Below are 9,900 nucleotides of genomic sequence, written 5' to 3' on the forward strand. Positions count from 1 at the left end.
TATGTTCACAGAGCCAAAAATTTCATAGCATTTGCAAAAGTTGGATAATTTAATCACAATTGGTATTGAAAACTATTTCTTTCCAGTTCTATTCTGTCATGCTTTTCCTCTTTTTGTTGGCATCCAAGTGGCTACAGGCATTTTAGGGTTCCAGCTAAAAAAAACATTGAGTTGGGGAAAATTTCAGCTTGGATTTTGTGGGATATTTTTATGTGGTTTATAATCACTTCTATATATAGTTACATTATTACTATCAGGCTCAGTGTATAATTGACTTCCATAAATGATCCTACTGACCATTTTTCCAGCCTTCACAGTATCATGACATGATGGTATCTAGACCAGAGCTCATACTTTGTGAAGGTGCAGCTGAGTACCCAGCACCAAGCACTGAAGGCATACGTGTAGTGCAAGTGAAATTAGTTATGAATTATACAACACCAGAAGCTAGTCTGTGGCAAAACCTTAGAGACAGCAGAAAAGTAAAATTATAAACAGAGGTTTCTGTTCTTATCAACGTTTAGGCAAAACAGAATTTCTCTCTTGTCAGGAATATACTCAAACATATAGTGTATGTGATTATAAATGTTCTATAGTTTTTTTCCCTTTTCTTCCCTTTTTGATGAAATTGAACAAAATTGAATTTATCAGAATTTCTCAATTGTGAAATTGAATTAGTAACTAAACATCTTTTTTCAAAGTAAAGTTCAAGTCCAGAAGACTTCACTGGTTAATTTTCTCAAATGTTTAAGGAAGAAACAATACCACTCCTACTCAAATTCAATTGGAAAATAGAGGAGTAGGAAACACTTACTAACTCATTCTATGGGGTCAGTATTACCCTGATGTCAAAGCCAGACAAAAACACTACATGAAATGAAAACTAAAGGTCACTGTCCCTCATGAAAAAAGATACAAAAATGTTCAACAAAATATTAGTAAATAAAATTCAACAACATATAAAAAAGGATTACACATTTTTACCAAAGAATGCAAAGTTGGTTTAACATCTGAAAATTGATCAATATAATATATAATATTACTAGAATCAATAGATGCAGCAAAAATATTTGACAAGATCCAACACCTAGTCATGATAAAAGCTCTCAACAAATGAGGAATAGAAAGGAATGTTTGCAACCTGTGAATGGGATTCAAAACAAACCAGAATGGCCATCATCAAAAAGTCTACAAATAATAAATGTTAGAGAAGGTGTGGAGAAAAGATGGGAATGTAAATTGGTGCAATCATTATGGAGAACAGTATGGAAGTTCCTTTAAAAACTAAAAGTAGAGCCATCATATGAAGCAGCATTGCCACTCCTGGACCTATATATATATATAATATACCTGGAGAAAACTCGAAAGGATACATGCACCCCAATGTTCATAGCAGCAGTACTTACAATAGCCAAGTCATGGAAGCAAACTAAGTGTCCATTGACAGATGAATGGATAAAGAAACGTGTGTGTGTGTGTGTGTGTGTGTGTGTGTGTGTGTGTGTGTGTGTGTATATATATATATGATGTGGTATACATATAATGGAATATTATATATATATATACATATATATATAGTGGAATATTACTCAGCCATAAAAAAGAATGAAATAATGCCATTTGCTGTAACATGGGTGGACCTAGAGATTAGCATATTAAGTGAAGTAAGTCAGACAGGGAAAGACAATTACCACATGCTATCACTTATATGTGGAATCTAAAAAAATGACACAAATGAACTTATTTACAAAGCAGAAATAGACTCACAGACAGAAAACAAACTTATGGTTAGCAAAGAGGAAAGAAGGAGGAAGGATAAATTTGGAATTTGGGATTAACAGATACAGACTACTATGTATAAAATAGGTAAAAGACAAGGGCCTAGAGTATAGCACAGGTAACTATATTCGATATCTGTTAATAACCTATATTGGAAGAACCTGAAAAATTTTATATATATATATATATATATAATTGTATATATGTATACACATGACAGTCACTTTGCTGTACACCTGTAACACTGTAAATCAAGTATATATATATATACAAAAAAAGACAGAACAAGAAAACTTGTCACTAATATCATACTTAATGGTAAAAGATTGGGTGCTTTCTCCCTAATAAAAGGAACGCGTAAGAATGTCCACTCTCAAAACTTCTATCAAACATAGTACTGGAGCTTCTAGTCAGTGCAATAATGCAGGAGTGAAAAATTAAGGCCATACAAACTGGAAAAAAAAAAAAGAAAGTAAAATTGTCTTTTTTGGCAGACAAAATAATCCTATATGCAGAAAATCATACATATATTTTTTAAAAAACCTACTATAACTAATAAGCAAATTTAGCAAGGTTGCAAGATACAAGATTGATAAACAAAAAAAATCAATTGTGTAGAGTACAAGCAACACACAATCGGAAAGTAAAATTAAGAAAACAATTCCAATCACAGTGGTATCAAAAACAATAAAACAATAAAGAATAAATTTAACAAAACAAAGGCAAATGGGCATGATGGAAATTTTAAGAAACATGTACAACTATATAAACTTACTAAAAATCACCAAGCTGTGAACTCAATGATAAATTTTATGGTATGTTAACTATGCCTCAACAACCCTGATTAAAAACTTACAGACAGAAAAATGTATCTTTCTATTCTCATAAGAAATAGAAATATCTTTCTTTTCTCATAAAAGTTATCAAATTATCACATGATGAGGCAAAGATTATGCAGCAAAAAGGTAGGGAGAAGTGTTTTAAAGGTTTGTTAGTCAATGAATAAATAAATAATTTTATTTTTTCTGAACTTTGTAGTATTTTTTGTCATCAAAAACGTTTTCTTTTTAAATATATATGTCTTTTTAAAAAATTTATAATTTGTGTATTGCTTTTCTTAAAGGGACCCCTAAAATTATGTAAGTTTGAATTTTAAAAAATCCACTTCTGCTTCTATTCCTGTTCCCTACTCCTTTTCTCTACATGGAACCACTTTTACTGGGTTATTGTATAAGCACACCTCAGAGATATTGTGGGTTCAGTTCCAGACCACCACAGTAAAGTGAATATCACAAGAAAGCGTCACATAAAAAGTTTTGTTTCCCAGTGCATATATAAGTTATGTTTACACTATACTATAACCTATTAAGTGTGCAGTAGCATTGTGTCTAAAAAAATGTAGATACCTTGATTTAAGAATACTGTATTTCTAAAATGTACTAACCATCATCTGAGCCTTCAGCAAGTTATCATCTTTCTGCTGGTGGAGGCTCTTGCCTCGATACTGATGGCTGCTGACTGATCAAGGGGGTGGTTGCTGAAGGTTGGGGAGGCTGTGGAAATTTATTAAATAAAAGCACAATGAAATTTGCCTTATTGATTGACTCTTCCTTTCTTAAACGATTTCTCTGTAGCATACAATGTTGTTTGATAGCATTTTACCACAGTAGAACTTCTTTCAAGATTGGAGACAATCCTCTCAAACCCTACCACTGATTTATCAAGTTTATATAATATTCTAAATTCTTTGCTCTCATTTCAGTAATTGTTATTTCCATCTTATCTGCAGTTACTTCCTCCACTGAAACCTTGATCCCCTCAAAATCATCCATGAGGGTTGGAATCAACTTCTTCCAAAGTCCTGTTAATGTTGATGTTTTAACCTCTTCCCATGAATCATAAATGTTCTTAAAGGCACCTAGAATGGTGAATCCTTTCCAGAAGGTTTTCAGTTTATTTTGCCAAGATCCATCAGAAGAATCACTATATATGGCAGCTATAGCCTTATGAAATGTATTTCTTAAATAAGACTTGAAACTCAAACTTAATTCTTAATCCATGGGCTGCAGAATGGATGTTGTGTTAGCAGGCATGAAAACACCACTAATCTCACACATCTCCATCAGAGCTCTTGGGCAACCAGGTGCCTTGTCAATGAGCCATAATATTTTGAAAGAAATCTTATTTTCTGAGCTGTAGGTCTCAACAGTGGGCTTAAAATGTTCAATAAACCATGCCGTAAACAGATGTGCTGCCATCCACGCTTTGATGTTCCATTTATAGAGCAAAGGCAGAGTAGATTTAGCATAATTCTGAAGGGCCCTAGGATTTTCAGAATGATAAATCAGCATTGGCTTCAATTTCAAGTTACCAGCTGCATTAGCCCCTAACAAGAGACTCAGCCTGTCCTTTGAAGGAGGCATTGACTTCGCCTCTCCAGCTATGAAAGTTTTTCCAATATAAAACTGTTACATCTGCACTGAAAATCTGGTTTTTATTTATTTATTTATTTTTATTTATTGGCTGTGTTGGGTCTTCGTTGCTGTGTGCAGGCTGTCTCTAGCTGTGGGGGCTACTCTTTGTTAAGGTGCACGGGCTTCTCAGTGCGGTGGCTTCTCTTGTTGCAGAGCATGGGCTCTAGGCACGTGGGCTTCAGTTGTTGTGGCACTCAGGCTCAAGAGCTGTAGCTTGGGGTCTCTAGAGTGCAGGCTCAGCAGTTGTGGTGCACAGGCTTAGCTGCTCTGCGGCATGTGGGATCTTCCTGGACCAGGGCTCAAACCCGTGTCTCCTGCATTGGCAGGCAGATTCTTAACCACTGCACCACCAGGGAAGCTGAAAATCTGTTATTTAGTGTGGCCACTGTCATTAATTATCTGAGCTAGATCTTCTGCATAGCTTGCTGCAGCTTCTGCATCAGCACTTGCAGTTTTATGTTATGGAGATGGCTTCTTTCCTTAAACCTCATGAGCCAAACTCTGCTAGCTTCAAACTTTTCTTCTGCAGCTTCCTCACCTCTCTCAGCCTCCTTAGAATTGAAGAGAATTAGGGCTTTGCTCCAGATTAGGCTTTGGTTTAAGGGAATGCGGTGGCTGGTTTGATCTAGGCCGACCACTAAAGCTTTCTTCATATCAGCAGTAAGGCTGTTTGCTTCCTTATCATTCGTGTGTGCATTGGAGTAGCACTTTTAATTTCCTTCAAGAACTTTTCCTTTGCATCTACAACTTGGCTAATGCTTCAGCAGCAGAGGGGTAGCTTTTGGCCTGTCTCAGCTTTTGTCCTGCCTTCCTAATCATTTCTAGCTTTTGATTCAAAGCGAGAGACGTGACTCTTCCTTTTACTTGAACACGTAAGACACCACCGTAGGGTTATTAATTGGCCTAATTTCAATATTGTTGTGTCTCAGGGAATAGGGAGGCCCAAGCAGAGGGAGAGAGATGGGGGACAGCTGGTGGGCAGAGCAGTCAGAACACACACATTTACCGGTTATGTTTACCGTCCTGTATGGGCGTGGTTCATGGTGCCTCAAAATAATCACAATAGTAACATCAAAAGTCCCTGAACACAGACCGCCATAATAAATATAATAGCAAGGAGAAAGTCTGAAATATTGTGAAAATTACCAAAATGTCATGCAGAGACACAAAGTGAGCAAATGCTGTTGGGAAAATGATACAGATGGACTTGCTCAACGCAGGGCTGCCACAAACCTTCAATTTGGAAAAATCATAATATCTGTGAAGCACAGTAAAGCAACGTGCAATAAAATGAGGTATGCTGGTATAGCCGTCCAGAGATAATCTCTTTACTAAATAACAACATAACCTAATTTAATAATAATAACCTAATAGATAATTTAGCATGACTAAAGGCCAGGCTGTGCTCTAAAGACTTTCCATTTATTAAACCACTTGAATCCTTACAGTGATTTTATGAGGCAGGTGCCGTCCTTACCCCATTTTACAGATGAGGACGCCGAGGCAACAGAAAGTATAGTAACTTTCCCATGGTGAATTTCAAAACCAGGCGATCTAGCAGTTTTTACTCTTAGCTACCCACAAAATTGTCTCTCCAGACATGATAAGTGTTTTTTTTTTTTTTTCTCGGGGGGTGGTGGTGAGAGAGCAGTGGGAATGGTCTAAAACATAGGTACAAAGAGCTGGGTTTTTTGTTTGGTTTTTTTTTTTTTTTTTTTGGCGCACGGGCTTAGTTGCTCCGCAGCATGTGGGATCTTCCTGGAGCAGGGATTGAACTCATGTCCTCTACATTGGCAGGCGGATTCCCAACCACTGTGCCACCTAGGAAGCCCAAAGAGCTGGGTTTTACACATGCCATACACACTTTTCTGTACTGCTCTTCTAATGTCTCAACAATATGTCTTGAAGACAGGACTGGCTACATAATTCTGGGCTCAGTGCAAAATGGAAATGCGATGCCCCTTCTTCAACACTTATTAAGAATTTCAAGAAGGTGACAGCAGAGTATTAAACCAAGCATAGGGTTCCTCTAAGCCCATACGCATGAAGTCAGCCCTCCATGAACGCAGTACTTTTGCCTCTAGTTCTTGTCTCGATTATAGCTGCTTCCCACTGACTAATCATTGGCTGGTCGTAGAACTCAGAGTTTCCACCTTCATGCCACAATGTAGGGACATGCCAACTATTCTGTTGTGGTTGTCGACTTATGGAGGGAGAGGCATCAAGCATGCCCATGCAGGTCCTATTGACTAAAAGAGAAAATGAGAGTCTGGCTGCAGAAATACATGGATAGAGATCTAGAGATTAGAAATCTGTAGTCTGGAGTTACCTTGCCTCTTATCTTTTGCTTTACTTTTAGCAAAGTAATTTGGGTCACTAATATTGGTGGGATCAACAGAGCCAGCACTAAGTTTACCCCCTCTGCTTGTTTCTCCCCATACCCGGACCAAAATTATTCCCAGCCTGCACTTGAGAGTAAAACTTATCAAACCACTTTACCCAAATGACACTGAACAATTGGATTGTTAGACTCTTTGCAGCATTTCCTATCATTCGTATTTTTCCTTTCCTTGATAGGGAAAAGTAGGAACCACCTGGAGAGCTTCGGCTCAGCTGACTGCCACTGATACAGATCAGCAAGGTTCGCTGAACGTAGACCCTCCAGACACTTTTCTGACCTGTTGATGGAAGGTTTGTTTTGCCCTCCTTTCCCGGCTGATACCTACTGTGACCCAAGGAATGAGAGGCACTGACCAGGCAGAGAACATCCAATTCAGAGTCATCCGAAAAGGTACAGGCAAGAGGAAAAGAGCCAAGAGGAAAATTTCCAGAACGTTTCCATTTCGAAGCATGATGAAACTTGTTGACTGAGGTATCCACGTTATCTAGGGCATGCATTTGACAATTTGGCACAGGTGACGAAACTGACAAACATACACGAGAAACTAGCACAACATTATCTGTAAATTGGTTGTGATTGAATACTTCATGTCATCAAGGGAATAGAGGCAATGAAAGAAAAGCCTTATTTCTCTGCAAAGAAAGGAATTTCTGTCAGAAAGAGACTAGGAAATAAAAGAGAAAAATGTCTTAAGAGAGAGCACTATGTATTCTGTAAAGTACATGTTGTAAAAGGAAAAGGGAAGAGCAGCTTGATTCTGAAACTCTATTCAGTGTAATTTTGTGTAAGCTGTTCTCTAAAGAGAGAGACTGAACCCTAATCAACCAGCATCTTCTTCCAGATGGCTCTAAGTGTGCCTTCATCTGTTTTTTAAGAGAGGGTGGGGATGATTCCTTACGATAAGGAAAGGCACATATTGAGACTTGATCAAAGGATTTTTCCAATACATATTTATAACTTAGCACTCTCAGATGGTTTGTAAGGGTTTTCCCTTTCCCCATCTCTGCCTGGCATTTGTTGGCTCATGACTGCTGGGATGATGACAGGCTTCAGTGGAATTCTGATTCTTAAGTGGCTGCCAAGTCCATGGGTTTTTTTCCCCCCAAGACCCTTAATCAATACTTGCCGAGTGAATGAAAATAAAAAGACTATATCCCCATACCCAGTGGCATAGCAGTTGACAATGTAGAAACTGCAGGAGGAAGGCCATGTTGGTATCTCCTGTGGAAGGCAAGGTGCCTGAGTTCCATCCTTACCTACACAGAACAGAATGATGCAAACACAGCTGCAAGATTTTGATTCTATGGCACTTCCAGCTTCATGAGCAGTTTCAGCAGTTTCTTTTATAAACACAGTAACAGAGATTTACCTAAAACAATGCCACTGTGCTACAATGAAGTCGTAATTGCCGAAGAGATTTCGGGAGAAGGAATTCTTTTGACCTACCCAGTTATGCTGGGATCTTTGTAGTGCTTTTCTGTGCCCAAGGTCTTCTGCTAGGGTTCAGCTCATTTTCTGTGGGAATTGGTTCATCTATTGAAGTACTCCCGATGCATCTGTGGAGAGAGATGCACTCCACTTTGCTGCGATCTTTCCTTCCTCTGGGGGAAGGAATTCTTGAGAGAGGATTCCTGGTCATTGCATTTATTCATTCATTTGTTTGCTTATTCATTGAAGTATTTATTGAGCACCTACTATGTCTCAGTCATTGTGTTAAGTTCCTAAGGATATGCAGGTAAAGTAACATATCCTGCCTGCCCTCAAGTTGACAATCTAGTGGAGATATTTCAGTACAATAGTTTGATGAATATTATGATGTCACAGTGTGTTATGGGAGCAAATTTTGAAGGATACTTAATCAGACTTGGAGAGTTGTAAAGTATTTCCAAAGGAGAGACACAAAAGCATAGACCTGAAAAATAAGTATGACTTAGCCAGGCAAAGGTGGGGAAGGATCTTCTAGGAGAAGGGAACAGCACTTGCAAAATGTCAAGACAAGTCCCAGGAGAGGCATACTGGGAACTAAAGGAAGTTCATGATGATTGGTGGTTGAGTTGGGGCTGAGGATGAGAGAGGGGAGGATCAGATTGGAAGGGTAGAGGGAACAGCAAGAAGACACTTGTCCTTTTTTTCACTTGGATAGGGATCTGCATTTAATTGAATTAAAATCTACAAACTATACGAAGCGGTGCCAGAAATACAAGGCTCAGTTAGGAAACTGTCTCTGCCCTCAAGGAGCTTGAGTCAGTAGCAAATTCCCAGGACCCAGGATCTAGATGTCAAATCAGAGAATAGATAATCCACGAGATGGGAGATGTCCCACAATGATACTGAGTGCTGATTCAGAAGTGCCAGTTTGTGAAGTAAGAATAATCTTTCTTTCATGTGGATTTTAGATGTGATTTGAGGGTGTGTATGTGTAGATGTTTAAAACATATCAAGAGATATTCCCAAATTCTCTGCATTTTACCAACATTAAGAAATGAAGGTTAGCACAGGGAACTATACTCAATGTCTTATAATCACCTATAATAGAAAATAATCTGAAAAAGAATGTATACATAAGAATATATATATATAACTGAATCACTTTGTTGTACACATGAAAGTAACACAAAATTATAAATTAAATGTACTTCAACTAAAAATTAAAAAATAAAATAAAATAAAAAATAAATGAAGGTGACCTAAATTTGTATTATATGTAAATGTCAAATCACTATGCTGTACATTGGAGATTAATATAGTATTGTACGTCAACTATGCCAATAAAAAAAAGAATCTATGATACCATTGGGGGGGAGCATAGATGAAGACAATCTAAAGAAATTATGAACCAAAATAATCTCTTTTGAATTCTACAACTATTGAGATGAGGGAAATTCTGTCACAGAAGAAAATTACAGTGTGTACTTTCTAATGCAATAAGAGCAGGTAGAACTTAGAAACTTAGAGAAAGAACTGACCTCAAAGTTCCCTTTCTTTTGGTAGAAGTTTGAAAAATCTGAATTCCATCTGATTTTATAAGATACCTAGAGAGGATCATTTTTTCCTCAAAGTCCACAGGATTGACTAATGTCTAAACTTAAAGACTCTTTTAGGACTCTTGGAAAGTTCTCAGAAGACATTCCCAATTTTGGAGATACAGAAATAAAGGCAGTGCCTATTTTAAAGTCATGGCTACTTAAATGAATATGATGAAACTAACATTAAATTCTAGGTTCCTCATCATTATGCAGAAACAGT

At 37.5% G+C, this 9,900-nt stretch overlaps 1 long non-coding RNA gene across 1 annotated transcript in view; it reads right to left on the reverse strand.

The window, feature by feature from the left end:
- LOC130835906 (uncharacterized) overlaps window positions 1-8,120 on the reverse strand; it is a 45,093-nt gene extending 36,973 nt beyond the window's left edge. Inside the window, exon 1 of the long non-coding RNA XR_009049061.1 lies at window positions 8,101-8,120. This is a non-coding gene — a long non-coding RNA (uncharacterized LOC130835906). The remainder of the gene's footprint in view (window positions 1-8,100) is intronic.
- Window positions 8,121-9,900: the final 1,780 nt, after the last annotated feature.

Source organism: Hippopotamus amphibius, chromosome 14, assembly GCF_030028045.1.
Source record: "Hippopotamus amphibius kiboko isolate mHipAmp2 chromosome 14, mHipAmp2.hap2, whole genome shotgun sequence".
NCBI classification, from domain to species: Eukaryota; Metazoa; Chordata; class Mammalia; order Artiodactyla; family Hippopotamidae; genus Hippopotamus; species Hippopotamus amphibius.